The sequence below is a fragment of the Vombatus ursinus genome, unplaced genomic scaffold (assembly GCF_900497805.2).
Source record: "Vombatus ursinus unplaced genomic scaffold, bare-nosed wombat genome assembly UNPS02011014.1, whole genome shotgun sequence".
NCBI classification, from domain to species: domain Eukaryota; kingdom Metazoa; phylum Chordata; class Mammalia; order Diprotodontia; family Vombatidae; genus Vombatus; species Vombatus ursinus.
In genome coordinates, this window is record NW_020950792.1 from 7,510,460 (window position 1) to 7,530,662 (window position 20,203).

General features: G+C 36.2%; 1 pseudogene; it reads left to right on the forward strand.

The window, feature by feature from the left end:
• Positions 1-1,277: 1,277 nt before the first annotated feature.
• Positions 1,278-2,561, forward strand: LOC114038418 (annotated as a pseudogene).
• The last annotated feature ends 17,642 nt before the right edge of the window (positions 2,562-20,203 follow it).

The following is a 20,203-nucleotide window of genomic DNA, read 5'->3' on the forward strand; positions in this document are numbered from 1 at the left end:
AGTTTTTCTTTTCATATGTTGAGTTTTAGATGTGTCTGGTTGAGATGTCCAAAAATCAGTTGGAGATGTGGGACTGGTTCTCAGGAGAAAGACCAAGGCTAGATATTTACATCTGGAAAGTAGTCAGATAATCAACAAGCATTTATTAAGTACTGACCACGTGCCAAGCACTGTTCTTGGATATAAAGAAAGACAAAAACACTTTCCGTGTTCTCAAAGAACTCACATTCTAATAGGAGAGAAATCATGCCTATAACTAGATATAACATACACATATTTACAAATATACAGATATGTATATAACGTAACACACGCAAACACATCCAGTTTCTTCATCATTGTTAGTAGTCCTATTTTTCCCTCAGACTTTAAATCTTGGAATGACAATTGACTCAACTAGTCCTTCAATTATCTACAATATTGATAACACCTATCATACTTTTTGTCCTAATACCTATTGTGGGATCTGTTGCTTTCAGCCTTCCCTGATCAAATCTTCATACATTCACATAACAGGCCATATTCAACCTCCAATTCAATTAAACAAAAAAGAAAGAAGATTGACTAAGATACTATTAATAATTATCAACCTATATATGCATTTTTACATTTCTCCAATATGTTAACTTTTTTTTTCATTTGAGTGACACCTCCCCCCAAAAAGAAAATAAAATGAAACATTGACTTATGCTAGCTGTTAAACTCTGCATGACCTTATTAACTTCTTGGTGTTCTAGACAACTTTCTAAATGCATAAATTGGAGCAGCTAGGCGGCACAGTGGACCAGCCCTGGATTCAGGAAGACCTGAATTCAAATCCGACCTCAGACACATAACACTTACTAGCTGTGTGACCCTGGGCAAGTCATTTAACCCCATTGCCTAGAAAAAAAAAAGTCTAAATTGCAAAATACTTATCTGCTTTGATAGAAGGAGTTCTTTACCAGGAGCTTCTTATGCCAATGAAATCACAATTTTTTTTTTAAAAGAATACGCTCATTAAATACATGAAATCTACAAATTACAGAGAAAATCGCTGGCACTAGAGAAGCTGCAATAAAGAACACTCAGGTTGGTGATTGCAGCTAACAATCATTCAAAGGTTAAATTTAATCTTGCTGTACAATCTGGGTGGAAGGACATGCTGAACCATGTTAGTGTAAATAAAAGTGTATTGAATGCTCCGTCATTAATCGAAACCAACACTTCAATTATTCTATGGATCTATAATTTCATTAAGTTGAGTTTGTAGATCTCTTTTCCTCTAAAGAGGGCAAATGAAGCTGTCCTCCAGCAGGCGGCTTAGAGGGCGGCCGCCGAACACCAGATCCGTGAGCAGGCCGCGCTGGGGGTGGAGGTTCCTGGCAGTCGGTACGCGCTCTGGCAGCGGGTGCGGAAGCAGCGGTCTGAGCCGGGTTCTTGCGGAGTGGGATCCCAGGGCCTCTTTTCTGCGTGGTCGCAGCTCGCGTTACTCCTGGCGGTGGCGGCAAGCCGTGGCTGCAGCCGTGGAGCAACTGCGGAAAAACCTGGAAGAAATGAAGGAGTTGCTGTGAAAGGCCACGTTGCATGATGACTGATGTTGATAAACTTAACCTTTCCCGGCAATACAAGGATCTAAGACATCTCCAGAGGCCTTGTGATGGAAAATGCTATCCACACCCAAAGAAAGAACTATGGAAGCTGAAGTGCTAATTTTTTTCTCTTCTGTTGAGTTTTGTTTCCTCTTTCTGATGGTTCCTCCTATTGGTTTTAATTTCTACTTACAACATCACTAATGTGAAAATATGTTTAATATGAATGTAAATGTATAGCCTATATCAGATTATGCACTGTCTTGGGGATGGTGGTGGGGAGGAAGGGAGAGAAAAATTTTAAGCTCAAAAGCATATGGAAGTGATTATTGATAAATCAAAATAAATTAATAAAAAAAAGTAAAAAAAAAAAAAAAAGGCCGGTAGGAAAAGAGTCCATGATGTCCCAACAGCAGAAAAGTCCAAGTTAGAGACAGAAATTAAGCACAAGACAAAGCAGAAGAGACAGAAGAAAAGAGAAAGCAGCAGCTGTAGTTGCCTCCCATTTCAGTTGAGTACACAGTGAAAATCAGCAATTATGGATGGCATCAATCAGATAAATATTTGAAAATCTACATCACCTTAAATGGTGTTCAGCAACTCCACACTGAGAATGTACAGACACAGTTCAAAGGGAGGCTCTTTGAAGTTCTTGTAAAGAGTCTTAATGGGAAAAACTACTCTGTGACTGTCAACAACCTCTTTAAGCCCATCTCTGTAGAAGGTAGTTTAAGAAAGATCAAAACTGATACAGTTCTTGTACTATGCAAAAAGAAGCAGGAACAGAAATGCGATTACCTGACCCAGGTGGAGAAAGAGTACAAAGAGAAGGAAAAATTTTCCTTTGATAATGACACAGATCCTAGTGAGGGGCTGATGCATGTTTTGAAGAAAACTTAGGAAGATGGAGATGATGAAATGAAGAGAACTATTAATAAAGCCTGGGTAGAGTCAAGGGAGAAACAAGTCAAAGGAGAGATCGAATTTTGAGACAAAAAGTCTTCAGTCACCAATGTGGAAATACCTTTTCCAATAAGAAACTGTTGCTGAGCTGCACAGATGCATTTGACAAGTATATTGTTTACACAGCCTTCTTCCAAGCAAAGACAATGAACTCCTTCTATTCCATGCTGGAGGATTTATTTAAAATAAAACATACTTATTTTAAGACACTTCTTAAAAGGAAAGTTGCCTTAGTGCCCTGGATTTTGTGTGCAAGAAAGTGTCATTGTTTCCTCACTTCAATGTCAAAAAAAGTCTTGCTAATTAAAAAACTATGTATTTCTTATTTTCTTATCTCTGGTGTTCATCTGCACAATTAAAAGGGTTGAACCTCCATTCAAAGTAATTTTGCTTTCCCTTCAAGGTTGGCATGGACATTTATTCTTGAGTCCTTCAACTTGGAGGAGCAGAGAGAAAATTTGAAGTGTGAGCCTGTGTTAATAAGTTGTGGTATAAGATGACCCTTGCTCCTTAAGAAAGTTTAAAAGATTAACTTAATAACCAGGTGTTACCACAAGGCATGTCTATAAATATTAGGGAATTGTTTGAAAATATACTGAAAATTCAAACAAGTCAAAACTGAGTGAGCAAATAAGCCTGTAGTGGTAGGAAATGATCTCAAATTCCTCCTGAATTTAGCAGTTAATAACAGTAATAAAATAAAGAAAAAATATAAAAAAGAGGACAAATGGAAACCATTCCATGGTTTTCACATTGTGTGATTCATGTCTGTAACATTTTGTAACTCCTTCAATAAGGGCTCTGCCCCATGAGCTAAAGACTTTTTGATTCTTATAATATTTTGTGGATACTAGTGAAGTGCTTTACCTTTCTCCACGTCTAGGCCAATCCATCTCCTCTTGCTCTTTTCATATTTTCCTGTCTTCTTAAGCAAATTGCCCTCTCTCATTTAATTTCAATCTTTCCTTATATACTAGTTCCTTTTCTACTGCTTAAAATGCACTTGTCTCTTTCCACCATCCTTTAAAAACCTTCATTATACCCACAAGTACCCTCTAACTATTATTCAACATCTCTCCTCCCTTTCTCAGCCAATTTTATAGAAAAAAAAATTATAGCCATTGCCTCAGTCCCCTCACATATCATCAACGTTACATCCCTTTGCAATCTGGCTTCCCAACACCTCATTATTGAGCACTACTCTCCCAAAGTTACCAATGATTTCTATTACCAAATCTGGTGCCCCCCCCCACGATCTTCATCCTTCTTCACCTCTATGTGCTATTTTATACTATTGTCCAGTACTTAGCATACTATCTGGTGCATGGTAGGTGCCACATATTTTTTCCCTTTTTTATTATTTCATTTATTTGTTTTTAGTTTTCAACATTCACTTCTGTAAGATTTTGAGTTTTAAATTTTCTCCCCTACCCTTCTCTTCCCCCTCTTAAGAGGGGATGCAATCTGATATAGGCTATACATATACATTCATATTAAACATATCGCCACCACATTAGTCATGTTGTAAAGAAGAATTAGAATCAAAGGAAAAAAATACAAGAAAGAAGAAACAAAAGAGAGAGAGAGAGAAAATAGTATGCTTTGATCTGCATTCAGACTCCATGGTTCTTTTCTGGATGTGGGTAGCATTTTTCATCATGAGCCTTTTGGATTGATCTTACATCCTAGCATTGCTGAGAAGAGCAAAATCTATAAAAGTTAATTGACACATAGTGTTGCTGTTACTGTGTGCAATGTCTTCTTGTTTCTCTCACTTCACTCAGTATCACTTCATATAAGTCTTTCCAGGTTTTTCTGATGTCTGCCTGCTCATCATTTCTTATGGAACAATAGTATTCCATTATGTTCACATACCACAACTTTTTCAGCCATTCTTGGCCACCACAAAAGAGCTGCTATAAATATTTTTACACATGTGGGTCCTTTTCCCATTTGTATGATCTCTTTGGGATCTAGCCCTAGAAGTGCTATTGCTGGGTCAAATGCTATGTACATTTTTATAGCCCTTTGGGCATAGTTCCAAATTGCTCTCCAGAATGGTTGGATCATTTCACAACTCCACCAACAATGCATTAGTGTTCCAATTTTCCCACATTTTCTCCCACATTTATCATTTTCCTGTTTTGTTATGTTGGTCAATCTGATAGGTGTGATATGGTACCTCAGAGTTGTTTTGATTTGCATTTCTCTAATTAATAGTGATTTATAGCATTTTTTCATATGACTGTAGCTAGCTTTAATTTCTTCATCTGAAAACTGCCCGTTCATATCCTTTTACCATTTATCCATTGGGGAATGACTTATATTCTTATAAATTTCACTCTGTTCTCTATATATTTGAGAAATGAGACATTTGTCAGAGACACTGGCTGTAAAAATTGTTTCCCAGCTTTCTGCTTCCCTTCTAAACTTGGTTGCATTGGCTTTGTTTGTGCAAAACCTTTTTAATTTAATATAATCAAAATTATTCATTTTGTATTTCGTGATGTTCTCTATCTCTTATTTGGTCATAAATTTTTCTGTTCTCCATAGATCTTACAGGTAAACTATTCCTTGCTCTCCTAATTTGTTTATAGCATCACCCTTTATATCTAAATCATGTACCCATTTTGACCTTATCTTGGTATATGGTGAAGATGTTGGTCCATGTCTAGTTTCTGTCATACTATTTTCCAGTTTTCCTAGCAGTTTTGTCTTGTTCTTAGTAATAAATAGTGAGTTCTTATCCCAGAAGCTGGAGTCTTTGGGTTTATCAAACAGTGGATTACTGTAGTCATTGACTACTGTGTCTTGTATACCTAACCTATTCCACTGATCCTCCACTCTATTTCTTAGCCAGTACCAAGTAGTTTTGATGATTACTGCTTTGTAACACAATTATAGATCTGGTACAGGTAGGCCACTTTCCCTTGCATTTCTTTTCATTAATTCCAATGATGTTCTGGGCCTTTTGTTCTTCTGAATGAATTTTGTTATTTTTTTTTTAGCTCTGTAAAATAATTTTTGTTAGTTTGATTTGTACGACACTAAATAAGTAAATTAATTTAGGTAAAATTGTCATTTTTCATTACAAATAATTAATTTGACTGCCTGCTAAACTGAATACAATTTCTTCTTTCAGATTCTGTGATATTGTTCCCTCCCATTTCTCCTATATGTCTGATTATTCTTTATATCTTATTTCTAGCTTAGGATCTACACAAAAGCCTATCTTGGACCCCTTCTGTTATTTCTCTTTAGTGTCTAAATTGATTACTTTATTGAGAATCATGAATTTAATATTTCTTTCAATGCACATCACCCAAATCTTAACAGGATGTATCAAAAGGATTTCAAAGCCAACATAGATAAAACATATATTTCTGTCCATACCTACTCCTCTGTACCACCCCTATTTCTGTTTAGAATACTCCTATCCTTCTAATCTTACGCAGGTTCCCAATGACTCTGTCATCCTACTTTCATTCTCACTCTATCCCCTTATCCATTTAGTTGCCACTTCTTTCCATTTCTACCTCTAAAACATCTTTTGTATCTGTCTCCTTCTCTCCATGCAGCCTATTGTTCAGACCCTCAACAGTCTCACGTGGACTATAGGTTTAAAATAGTTTTCCTCATTCAAGTTTCTTCTCTCTCCAACCTGAGCCCATTTGTTTGTTGTTGTTGTTCAGTTATTTTAGTCATGTCCAACTCTCTATGACCACATTTCAAGTTTTCTTGGCAAAGAAACTGGAATGGTTTGCCATTTCCTTCTCTAGCTCATTTTACAGATGAGGAACTGAGGTAAACAGCATTAAGTGATTCATCTAAGTAGCAGTTATTAGATAAGATAAATCTATGGAGGCTGTTATATCCAAGGAACATAGCATGCCTCTTTTTCATTCAGTTCAGGTTAAGAACTAGCACCTGTGTTGTAGTCCAGTAAGGAAAGTCCCAACCTATTTCTCATCTCTTTTTCCTTTGACCAGGTTTGAATGATGACTTTGCTTCTGACAACTATGGGTACACATTTGCATTCCTTAGCTCACAATAAGCTACTTTGTCCTTAGAGTGTCTGAATCTACCTTTTATAGGAATAACTTAAAACTTACTAGATTAATTCCAAATTTTCAGTAGTCCTTTGTTTTTGGTTCTCCAACACCGACCCCGCTATCCCACTGCACCTCATGATACAGATTTGGGTAATTTTTTTTTATTTCAGTTCCTTTTCTTTTTAAATTTCTACTTGAATCACTTCTTCCCTTCTTTCTTATTAGAATAGTCCTTTTTTTGATAACTAATATAATGAAGTACCCCCTTAGTCTTTTTACCTTCTCAATTAGAGAGATCATTGTTTTAGTGAATAAATAGTTGTTACTTTAGGTTGGTGGAAACAGAAACAGTACATTCTCTGAGGAGCACTGACAATATTTCCCTTGTTTCCCATACTTTCTGGAAGCAAAAGGTTCAGTTCTATCTCGTTCTCATTGCTATCATAGTGAATTACACTGGGGAATTATTTGTTTTGTACACCTGTTTACCACAGTCTCAGTACCTGGAGGCTACTGAGGGAAGTTTTATTTACAGTGGATTTAACTTTCTTTTCTCATGTTCAGAACCTCGCCTACTGAATTTCTTTTCACCCAGAATTAGTAGATGCCTGCCACAACAAACTGGAATGCCAACAAATATTGCCTTAAGCTATTGTCAGTCAGACCTTAATTACACTTCTCACCTGCATCTACTTCTTTCCCCTATATTTTTCTTGATTGTTTCTTCTCTAATCAGACTTCAGTATCTGAAATTTGTCAGCTAATGCTGTTACTCTCCTTCAGTGTCTTATGACCTCATTTATTAATTAGGAGGGAGGTTGTGTTCATCTGTAAGGTCCTTTGCAGCACTATACCTAAAATCCTATGATCTTTTCATTTAACTGAATCTTCATTATGTATTCTGGTTTCATTTAAAAAGAAAATGTTGATGTTAACATAGTTCATTTTCTACAGTACTATATTAATTCATCTCATTAATTTAAAGCCACTCAACAAAATTTCAGCTACAATGTGTAAGGTCCCTTTGTGCTGCAAAAGACCTTAGAGATAATCACATCCAACTTCATCATTAAGATGTGAGGTCATAAGACACTGAAGGAGCGTAACAGCATCATAGAGATACTCAAATGTGATATTACATAAAGAAGAAGAAAATATCTGGAAGAGAAAGAGGTGGGAAAGGTATTGAGGTCTTTAGGAGAGAAGAGAAGGTTCGTATCATCCACTCAAGGAAGAGGGCTAGGGAATCAATTTAGGAAGAATAGGCTTGCCATGTAGTTGGAAGTTCTTGGTTGTTACTCAAGGAACCAAGTTATGAAGGACTTTAGAAGTCAATCAGAGAATTTTATATTTAATTTTAGATAGCCACTGGAATTTAAGAATGAGTAAAAAAGTGACATGGTCATCCTTCCTCTGTAGGAAGGTCAATTTGACAACCGAATGGAGGATACAATGGAATGGAGGAGAGACTTGAGGCAGGATGACCAACCAGAAGGCTATAAAATATGTGATTTTTAGGGCCACTACCCCTCATTTGACCTTTTATTTTAATCAGCCCCCATCACTTCCTAAGTAAAAAAGGTGTTTTTAATTTTATTTTAATGGAATATCATGATAAAACAAAGTAGAACAAAGCACATCTATTTACTAATCTTCTGGTTGTGAGTTCCAGACTTATGTAGGTCACCTTTTGTTACCAAATAGTCTATTATAAGATCTATACTTTTAAATTTTACATCTTGGTAGAACCTGGCACATCATGAGTTCTATTTACATGACCTTCAACAATCTAAGGCCACCTCCATGCCATGATGAAATGTCAGTATAGACTGTTTTTTGTTTGTTTGTTTGTTTGTGTGTGTGTGTGTGTGTGTGTGTGTGTATGTAGATGGATATCACATCTTTGCTGCTTGCTTCTGAAATTATCTATTGAAACAACAACAGTAATGGAATGGGGAGTGAGCAATGCTTGAACCTCACTGTTATCTGAATTAGTTCAAGGAGGAAAGAACATATTTACATGCAGTTTGCTACAGAAATCCATCTTACCAATAGGAAGTGGGGGAGGGGAGGCTAAGAAAAGGATGGTAGAAAAGAAGGAGAGTAGATTAAAGGAGGAAATGCCATCTTGAGGTGGCAACAGGACAAAAAAAGGATAAATAGAATAGGATGAAGGGAAACATGCATTTAGCAATCATAATTGTGAATGGAATTGTATGAACTTATTCATAAAATGTAAGAGGATAGCAGAATGGATTAGAAACCAGACTCCCATAATATACTGTTCATAAGAAATAAACATGAAACAGAAAGGTATATACAGTTAAAATGATGGGCTCAAGCATAATCTATTATATTTTAGCTGTTGTAAAAATAAAGAAAAATCAAGTTTAGCATTTCTGATCTGAGGCAAAGGAAGAGCAAAAATAGAACTAAAAGAGATAATCAAAGAAATTACATTTTGCTAAGAAGTACCATAGACAATTTATTAATATCAATACTGAATATAAATGGCATAGCATCCAAATTCTTGGAGGAATATTTAAATGAGTTATAGTAATAGACAGTAAAACTATGATAGTGGGGACCTCAATTTACCCCTCTCAGATACAGATAAATCTAACCATAAAATAAACAAGAAAGACATTAAGGAAATGAATTTTAAGAAAGTTAAATATGAGAAACCTCTGGAGAATGCTGAATGAGAATAGCCAGGGGTATGTCTATTTTTCAGCTGTGCATGATACCTTCACAAAAATTAACCATGTATTAGGATATTTATGCCTTATAAATAAATGTAGAAAAATAGAAATATTAAATGCATCTTTAAATGACTGTAATGCAATTAAAATCATATTCAATAAATTTCTTTTGAAGTACAGATTAAAAATTATTGGGAAACAGTAACCTAATCCTAATGAATGAGTGAGTCAAAGAAGAAAACATTATGGATGACAGTAATGAATTGACAACATATCAAAATTTGTGATATGCAATTAAAGGAATACTTAAGGGAAAATTATATACCTAAATGCTTCTATCAGTAAAGCAGTGAAAGAGCAATGAATTGGGTATGTGACTAAAAACTATCCTAGAAAAATAACAAATTAAATACCTTCCCCATTAAATATCAAAATAGAAATACCAAATACCAAAGGAGAGATTAGTGAAGTTGAAAGTTGAAACAACCATTTCTGAAAGCTCAGAAAAGATTTTTGTTTACTTTTTAAAATTTCTTATGTTGAGGAGAGTGCTGGCTCAAGTTAACACAATAGTTTTCTTGTTTGTTATTTTTGCTGCTGCTATTACTTCCCTCCAATCTTTCACTACGAAACTGCCCTGGGCAAAATTGTTTCCCCCAGGTTACTAATGCCTTCATGCTGGTTCCTTACTATCCAGGATATTCCAGTTTAAGTGCTTGCTTAGACAGTACTTCATGTTCTTTACCTTTCACTGACTCTTCTCCCCCATTAGATCTTTTCTAGCCTGTTAGGTAAGTAGATAAATGAGTTTTTGTTATTCTCAAATAGCAAATTATTACTTCAACCAAATAATATAATGATTTAATCCATTTAAATTACATATGAAGGTCATTTTAGTTATAATTATTCACCTAGGTAATATGTAGTTATAGATAAGGTGCTGAACTTTGAGTTAAGGAGACTATTGTTTTGATCCTGCCCCAGACAGTTTCTAGCATACTGTATGACTTTTAGAATGTCACTTAACTTCTTTCCAACTAAATTCCCTCATTTTAAAAATGAGAATAATGTTAAGGGCATTATTTTTTCACAGAGTTGTTAGAATCAAATGTGATGCCATAAGTGAATCATTTTGCCAACCTTAAAACAATATGTGCATGATTATTATTATTTTTTCCTTAAATCAAAGTAATCAGATTTTAGGAATGTTGAAATGAAAATTCCACATTGAAATACATGAGTTTCTGTATATATTTAAGACTTTTTTTTAAATTGAAGAATTAGTCCTGTAATAGTCATCTTTTTAGGACTTCATTTTTTTTTTTAGTTCTTCTGATAATCACTTTCTTTTTGTGCAAAACCTGTCCTCGTTCTTTTTTCTCATGAGGTCAGTTTGAGGATTGAATTTCAAGAAAATAAAAGGAATTTAAATCATAATGTCTAGTAATGTTAACAGTAAGTATATGCATTAACATTTCAAATTATAATAGCACAGTGAAGCTGCTACTCATTTTAAAATAAGTAAATTTATATTCCTTATTTTGGGTTTCTTTAGTTCACCTACTATATAATCATAATCATTAACACAGTCATTAATTAATGAGCTACTCTGTAAGCAGTTGATTTGTAGACTGATAAGAGAACCCAAATATTTCTACATAGAAGGAGAACACATCTTGTTCTCAATAAAGAAACACTTGCTTTTTCTTTCCTCTCCATTAGAAAAATGTGTGTGGTAACCAAGAAAACAAAAATGAAAACTTGAGAAATATTAATCAAGACTGTCTTTACCAGTAACATCTATTATAGCCATAGCAATTTGTAACTTTTTTCTGTAGTAAGGACAAATTCAACTTTCATTTTATATTAAAACAAATAATTTGGGAAGTAATTACTGAGGTTTTAAATTACAGAACAAGTTTGTCTTAAAGCAGTCTATGATATTACAGCTGGAGAGGATCAGGTATTAATTACAATGGGGAGAAACTATCCCTTGCAGCAAAAATAATGCAGACCATCCTATTTGATAGAGCTCAAAGCCATGCTTCTCCTTAGTTCCCTTCCACTTTATGTTAGTTACTCCAGTTGGTTAAAGTGACATGTTGTAGTGTATTCCATCTCCATATAGTAGAGTGCCAGTTTATTACAATACTACAGACTGTGGCCTTAATCCTCTTGGCTATTTATGTCACAGTTTTCTGCCATTGGTCACAAAGAATTTGGGGGATTGGAGTGTTGCAAGGACAGCTCAATGCAATAGGAATATTTCTGCTTGGAATTAAACAAGTTCAAATGACATACCCTATAACATAATGATGGGTCAGTAGCATTTTCTTGTGTGAAAGATGGCAAATATTTGCTCGAAAGTATATTTGCATCTGGATCTTCAATTTGAGTACTTTTTTGTTTCCTTTCTTTCAGGTGCAGTGTTAAAAGGCATTAGACCTTTGAGGAGGCTTATTAGGAGATGAATCTGGCAGGTAGCCAGGGAGGAAACAACCTATGGTTAGAAAAATATCATGCTATTTTCTGGAAGCCAGACTATATTTTAAGTAGTCAAATGTTACTAACCTTTAGTCTCTTCAAAATTTTTGAGAAATCATATGCGTTGGTGCCTTACGTCTGTTCCTTTTTTATGTAGTTTTTGTTGTTGTTGTTGTTGTTGTTGTTAAGAAGCAAAAGACAATATCATAAGCCAGTTCGGGGCATGCTGTAAATGGTGTTGATCATGATGGATTCACTTTGCTCACAAACTATAGCATTTTTTTGTGTGTCTCTCTAGAGACCTTCCCCTAAGGCTTAAAGTGAATAGCTCCCTGTGGCCAAACACTGAGAATCATGGGCTCACTAGGGAAGGCACAGAGTCCTCCTCAGCTTTGCATCACTGAATAACTGGCAGGAGACAAGAGCCCTGAGAAGGAATGTCCCTTTTCAAAATTATTTGTCTCTTTCTACATGTAGGCAGCTTGGCAGGGCTTAGGGGGGCTCTCTGCATCATGCAAAAAGGACCTTTGGCGACATGCCGTTGTTTGCCTGAAGGAAAAAAAAAACAACAAAACTAACACACAATGCTATGTTTAACATTCACAACTGAAGTAAAGATTTGTCATAGCTATTATGTCTAGAGATTGAATATGGATTGGAAATACATTAGGAAAAACTCATTGTTGAAGAGTACAAATGGTCCTGCCTAATTAATGTAATATAGTAAAGCCAGTTCTATTACTCAGTGTGGATTGTGCAAGTGTATTCATAATAACACCTAGGGCTGATAAAAAGAAGCGAGTACAAATAAAAATATAACAATGTCATAAGAAAATCTGAAATAATAAATCAAAGGAATGGATCTCACTCCTTTCCTTTCTCCTTTTTCTCTCCCCATCACCCTCCAAGCTCAAAGGCACCTATTTTAAAATATTTTTCCCCTCTGGACTTTATCACTTGATAGTAAAGCTGGGAGTTCTATACTCACTGAACAATCATTATGCATAATACTGCAAATGCTATGTTTGTTTCAACAATTTATCAATGTGATACAAAGGTCAGTTTGTATATCTTTTTAAGTGTTGGTCTCCATTGATACACAACCTCGGGGGGTGGCAAATGTAGAATATGCTTAACTTGCTTTGTTGATAATTCAGCATAGGAATGTGAGGGGAGTCTTCACAAACATTTTGTTGATAATGATCAAGATGGGAGTAGACAGAGGAAACAAAAATTGAAAGGGAGTGAAGTAGGTAAAGAGAAAGGGCAGAAGTTAGTGCTATTTCAAAACTGGAGCATCAAGCTTATACTGTAATGTAAAGCATGGAAAGCCCACGAATGCCAAAGAATATAAGACAATTTGAAGTGAATCTTCTTAGAGAGGGTGTAATAATCATTTAATGCTTGCTTTAGTATTCAAAGGATTAGATCAGATGTTTTCTTTTCAGGGAGACCTGGAAAGAGTTTAACATTTAATTAGTTTGAATTTGAGGAAATGTACTTAATAAAAGCTAAAACAAACAAACAAAACCGAACTCTGTATGTCCCAGGTCTTAACATGTTATATATTTATTTCTGGGGACCACAAGGTTGAGGGAACTTGTTTGCAATTTTATGGCATGTAAATGCTTGTGTTAACTCATCTCTTTTCATAGAGGAGGTCACAGTGGCATGCTCTACCTTTACTGAATGTCAAATATACTTAATATCCTCTCTGTTCATTTTTCAATGTTCTCTTATTAGATAAGAAATGATTTCTTATTTCAAAGTGTGAGAATTAGAAGGGACTTCCAAATTAATTTGGTCTAAAAACTTTCATTTTTCAGATGAAGAAATTTCAGGTCAGAGAGCTTAAGTAACTGACTCAAGTTCACATAGGAAGTTAGTGGTAGAGTCAGGCCTCTTACTCCAAAGTCTACACACACACACACACACACACACACACACACACACACACACACACATTGGCATAGCCAAGCTACCAAAAGAGAGCCTATAGGAAGCTACTACAGAATTGAATCCCTCTTATTCTAGTTTCTATAGGATATTTCTATTGATAACTAAGTAACTAAGATATGCTTACAACACCATGCTCTATAGTAGATAGAATGTTGAACTTCCTATTAGAAAGTTCAAATCCTTCCAGTAACCTATATTAGCTGCTGATCCTAGACAAGTTATTTAAGTTTTCTGTGCTTGGCACAACACTCATGGGATAAAAAAGAAACACACACAGAGAAACAAAGACCACAATACAAAAATTGAAATTTGTCAGCTGATGAAATCATTGATCCTTGCTATATTGACACATGATTTGCTTGATTTGAGAATTTCTTTCCTTTAGGATTCAGAAGTACCACTTACTACATAAAGTTTTTCCTAATTCCCACTGCTCCTACTGCCTTCTTTCTAAAAAATAATCATGTATTCTTTTGTATATAGCCTCTATGCACTGAATTTGTGCATTGATAGAACTGTGTATGAACCAGTAAAATTTCTGCCCCAGCAGGGCAGGGAAAGTTGCATTTTGTTTTCGTATCCTAAGAGCCTTGCACAGTGTCTTTTGCTTTGTTGCTCAGTTGTTTCAGCTGTGTCCGAATCTTCCTGACACCATTTGGATTTGTTGGAAGGGATACTAGAGTGGTTTTTCATTTCCTCCTCCAGCTCATTTTACAGATGAGAAATGGAGGTAAATTGGGTTAAGTGATAAATTTGAGGGGTTATTTTGGTAGAAATACTGGAACGCAGTGTCATTTCCTTCTCCAGATCATTTTGCAGATGAGGAAACTGAGGCAAACAGAGTTAAGTGTCTTGCCTAGGGTCACATAGCTAGTAAGTGTCTGAGGCCAGTTTTGAAATCAAGAACATGAGTCTTTTAACTCCAGGTCTGCCACTCTATCCAATGCATTACCTAACTGCCCTAATAATTTCGAGTTCAAAGGAAATACTAATACTAATAAATACTTCTTGCTTGCTTGATTAGATCAGGAAAGAAAATGGAGAGACAACTGTTATTACAATATATCAATTCTGCTATTACAATATATTAATTCTATCCTATACTAGTTGTTCATCATGATAAAACATAAATCATTCAATTCAATGAAATCAATTCAGTTCAATGCAATGTAATCAAATCATGAATCAATTCATGTAATAAACATTAAACACCTATTACACATCATGCAACTTGTAGACTGTTTTAAGATAATTGTCATAGGTGAATGTAGAACTTATTCATAAATAGAATGGTCTTATTTTAATAAATATTATGACACACTGAGTTTTAGTGAAATACATAAATAATTTTATAAATAATCAATATATTGTAATTTATACATCTCTAGCATATTTCAATGAAAAAAAATCCTACTAACTGGGGAAAAAACTGAAATTGCCTTTGTCTTCTTTGAGTCCTATGATCTTTCCCATCTGATTTGAAGCCCAAAGAGGCTCTTCAAGAAGTGGGGAATGATTGGATGTTTCCCTCTTGTTCTGCACTGTGAAGGAATTAGGAATTCACCTTAATCATGTGCAGGAAACTTGATATTCTAGGATCTTCCTATTTGATTTCTGGAATGCAACATTTTACTGCCTTTTGAGAAATGAGGCAAATCAGTTGCATCCAAATTTGGGGCAGCTGAAATGATGCTTCCACAGTTCATTAAGTAAAGCAGTTATTTGAAAAATACTTTTTGTTGTACAAATAGGCATTTAAGAAAGTTAGTATTTTATAATATAGGCAGATGTGGGGGGCATGTAATGGAAAAAAGTTTGCTATTGATTTATATCTTAATCATAATGTAGGAAAACCAGAATGACAAGAAATATTTTCATACCCTAAAGAAATCAGTGCTGATACCATGTACATGATCTTCATTCACTTTGTGGAGTTTGCTGGAAAACAATTGGACTGAGAGGTGGGAGATCTGTTTTCTAATAAGGTGGAGTAAGAGTGTTAGATTTGAAGCCAGAGACTGTGGGTTCAAATTCTGGCTCCGTCACTTTTCCCACTTTATGATTTTAGGCAATTCAATGAAGCTCTCTAGAACTCAGTTTTCCCAATTCTAAAACACAGGCATTAGGCTAGTTGGTCAATAGGGTACATCCAAGGTAGGTCCAGCTTAAATTCTATATCTTCTGATCCCATCATTCTTTTTTTTTAATTTTAATTTATTATTTTTTTTTATTTTTAGTTTTCAACATTTACTTCCACAAGATTTTGAGTTCCAAATTTTTACCCCATCTTGACCCTCCCCCCACCCCAAGATGGCATGCATTCTGAATGCCCCTGCCCCTAGTCTGCTATCCCTGCTATCTCTCCCCCGCCTTCCCCTTCTATTTTCCTGTAGGGCAGGATAGATTTCTGTACCCCATTTCCTGTATTTCTTATTTCCCAGTTGCATGTGAAAACATTTTTTTTAAACATGTGTTTTTTTAAACTTTGGGTTCCAAATTTTCTCCCTTCCTCCCTCCCCACCCACCCTCATTGAAAAGGCAAGATATACATGTACGGTTATGCAAAACACTTCCATAGGAGACATGCTGTGAAAAACTAACTCTATTTCCCTTAATCCTATCCCACCCCCCATTTGTTCTATTCTTTCTTTTGACCCTGTCCCTCCTCAGAAGTATTTGCTTCTGATTGCCCCCTTTCCCAATCTGCCCTCCTCTCTATCATCCCCCTACTCTCTTGTCCCCTTCCCCTCCTATTTTCCTGTAGGGCAAAACAAATTTCCATATGTAATTGAGTGTGTATGTTATACCCTCCTCAAGTCAAATCCTATGAGAATAAGATTCATTCATTTCCTCCCACCTTCCCCCGGTTCCCCTCCACTGTAAGAGCCTTTTCTTTTCTGTTTTTTTGTGAGATAATTTACCCCATTCTATCTTTCCCTTTCTCCTTCTCCTAGTATAAACCTCTTGCACCCCTTAATTTTATTCTCCAGATATCACCCCTTCATCTTCAACTCACCCTGTGCCCTCTATCTATCTATCTATCTATCTATCTATCTATCTATCTATCTATCTATCTATCTATATACATACATACATATAATTTTTCCCTCCAACTACCCTAATACTGACAAAGGTCTCATGAGTTACAAATATCATCTTTCCATGCAGGAATGTAAACAGTTCAACCTTAATAAGTCTCTTATGATTTCTCTTTCCTGTTTAACTCTTCATTTTCCACTTGAGTCTTGTATTGGAAAGTCAAATTTTCTATTCAGCTCTGGCCTTTTCAGCAAGAATGCTTGAAAGTCCTCTATTTCACTGAAAGACAATTTTTTCCCCTGAAGAATTATACTCAGTTTTGCTGGATAGGTGATTCTTGGTTGTAATCCTATCTCCTTTGCCCTCTGGAATATTATATTCTATGCCCTGCGGTCCCTTAATGTAGAAGCAGCTAAATCTTGTGTTATCCTGATTGTGTTTCCACCATACTTGAATTGTTTCTTTCTGGCTGCTTGTAATATTTTCTCCTTAACCTGGGAACTCTGGAATTTGGCTACAATATTCCTAGGAGTTTTCCTCTGGGGATCTCTTTCAGGAGGAGATTGGTGGATTCTTTCAATTTCTATTTTGCCCTCTGGTTCTAGAATATCAGGGCAGTTTTCCGTGATCATTTCTTTAAAGATGATGTCTAGGCTCTTTTTTTGATCATGGCTTTCAGATAGTCCAATAATTTTTAAATTCTCTCTCCTGCATCTATTTTCCAGGTCAGTTGCTTTTACAATGAGATAGTTCACATTGTTTTCTAATTTTTCATTCTTTTGGGTTTGTTTTACAGTGTTTTGATTTCTCATAAAGTCACTAGCTTCCAATTGCTCTATTCTAATTTTTAAGGAAGTATTTTCTTCAGTAAGCTTTTGGACTTCTTTTTCCATTTGGCCAATTTTGCTCTTTAGGGCATTCTTTTCTTAATTGGCTTTTTGGACCTCTTTTGCCATTTGGGTTAGGCTATTTTTTAAGGTGTTATTTTCTTCAGTATTTTTTTGGGTCTCCTTTAGCAAGCTGTTAACTTGCTTTTCATGATTTTCTTGCATCACTCTCATTTCTCTTCCCAGTTTTTCCTCTACTTCTCTTACTTGCTTCTCAAAATCCCTTTTGAGCTCTTCCAAGGCCTGGGACTGATTCATATTTTTCTTGGAAGTTTTGGATGTAGGAGCTTTGACTTTGTTTTCTTCTTCCGGTTGTATGTTTTGATCTTCTTTGTCACCAAAGTAAGATAATATAGTCTGACTCTTTTTGTGCTGCTTGCTCATGATCCAAACCAATTACTTGAGTTTTAAACTCTTTGTTAAGGCAAGAGTCTGTTTCCAATGTGGAGAATGTACTGTTTCAAGCTTTGGGGGTTTGTACAGCTGTTTTCAGAGATACTTCTAGGGACCTGAAAAGTGTCAGCTCTTCCAAGGGTCTATGATAAGGGGCTAGGTGTTTCTTCTCCACCACCACAACAAACTCTACCAAGCCAGCACTCCTCCTCGCCCCAGGACCACCCCTCAGAACTATGACCCAGATCCAAGCACTGGTAAAGCAAGAGATTCCTGCCTCAGCCCTGGCAAAGAGAACTTTGCAATTCCCCTCTGATCAGCTACTCGATTCCCCCTTAGTCTGTGAGCCGGAAGCTCAGAAGCCAGCCGCTGCCCCCAGGGTGGCTGAGATCTAGCTTCTTCTCTCACCGCAGTCACAGACTTTTCCCACTGATCTTCTAAGTTGTCTTTGATGTTCGTGGGTTGAGAAGTCTGGAAACTGCCACAGCTGCCCGCAATTCAGTCCTCTGAGGCCTGCTCCAGGGTCGCTGTGGCCTGTGCACCCACGCTGAACTGTGTTCCTCTCCCCGCCCGGCGCAATATACCTTTCCAATCAGTCCTCCAGGTTGTCTTGGGCTGGAAATTTGTTTTACTCTGTTTTTTTGTGGGTTCTGCTGCTTTAGAATTTGTTTAGAGCTATTTTTTGTAGGTATTTGGAGGGGTTTGGGGGAGAGCTCTAGCAAGTCACTGCTTTCCCTCCTCCATCTTGGCTCCGCCCCTGATCCCATCATTCTTATGGCAAGTCAAATAACGTTTTTGATCCTCTGATCCCATGATTCTTGTTTTGCTAGTACCAAGTTAACTGACTTATGGAAAGTCAAAAATCCCTCTGGGACATAGTTTTCTCAGGAGTAAAATGAAATGGGTGTGTGAGGGGGTAAATTAGATGAGCTCTAAAATTCATTGTACTATTCTATGTCTATTTTCATCATCTCTACTCCAATAAGTAACAAAAACCAGCCAGGAGAGAAATAAAGAAAACACTTGTATGGACTATTTTAAGCTCTGAAAGTAAAAACTAGAGGTAATGAACTCCTCAAACTGATCCAGTTAACTGGCAGTTTGATAGGCTTAAAACAAAAATTAGAGAATTGGAATAAAGGGTGGAATAAGGGGAAGAACACAGTGGGAAGTACAAGTAGAGTGTGAGAGCTGCCTAGGAACAGATTGCCGTTATAATTAGAGGCAGCGTTTCACTCTACTTAAAAAATGAGTCACTGGAAATTGCTCTGAGAAGGAGGGTGGTACATACACATCTGTCACAGTTTCCAGCTGGTGTGAAAAAAGAAGACCATGGGCAGCTTGATGTGAACCTGTTCACACAAACTTTGACTTCAGCCAGAGAAATAGAAATAACAGACACATGTCGATGTTTCCATTTAAAAAAAAAAGCCATTTCCCCCAGGGTTTGATAAGGAATCAGAAGGCCTCCAGTACCTGAGACGCATTCTATGTCTACGGTGATTATCATTTTAATCTCTTCACTTTGTGGAGAGATGAAGAGTAGGCACAGATGTCCAGGCACCTAAAAGGTTTTATTTTCAGAAGGGCAAAGTTTTGATTTTACATGTATAGGCTTCAGATGAAGGTGAAGCTTCCTTTTTATATACCACAACTCTAAAGACAGGTTAGGTGGGTGGTAGAAGTAAATTACGTGATCAGATCTGTTATTCTCTTCTCCAGCAAAAGCAAAGAGCAATGGAAAAAATGTGATATGTTATGAAAATACTTGTTTTATTCCACAAATTAAAGATAAAATAAAATTAAAAAATATAAATGGCTGAAACAAATGATTTTTGGTGCTGTTTTATCTCCGTAGGCACATCTTGGAAAACCTCATGGACTCTACCCATCCATTGGCTATCCCCCTGCTATTGCTATGACAATGTAGACCAAAAAGACAAAAAAAAAAAAACAAGACAGATATTTGATAATCCCAATAATGGCAGGATTAAATACCCTTTGTTTATGGTGTGTCATAAAACAAAAGGATTAATCATGGATGCTTACACTCCTAGGGCCTATGATGTCACCACGTATTCTTGTAACTGAGTGGCAGCATGACCTAGTGGATAAAGAGCTGACCTCAAAGCCAGGGAAACCTGGAGAGTCTG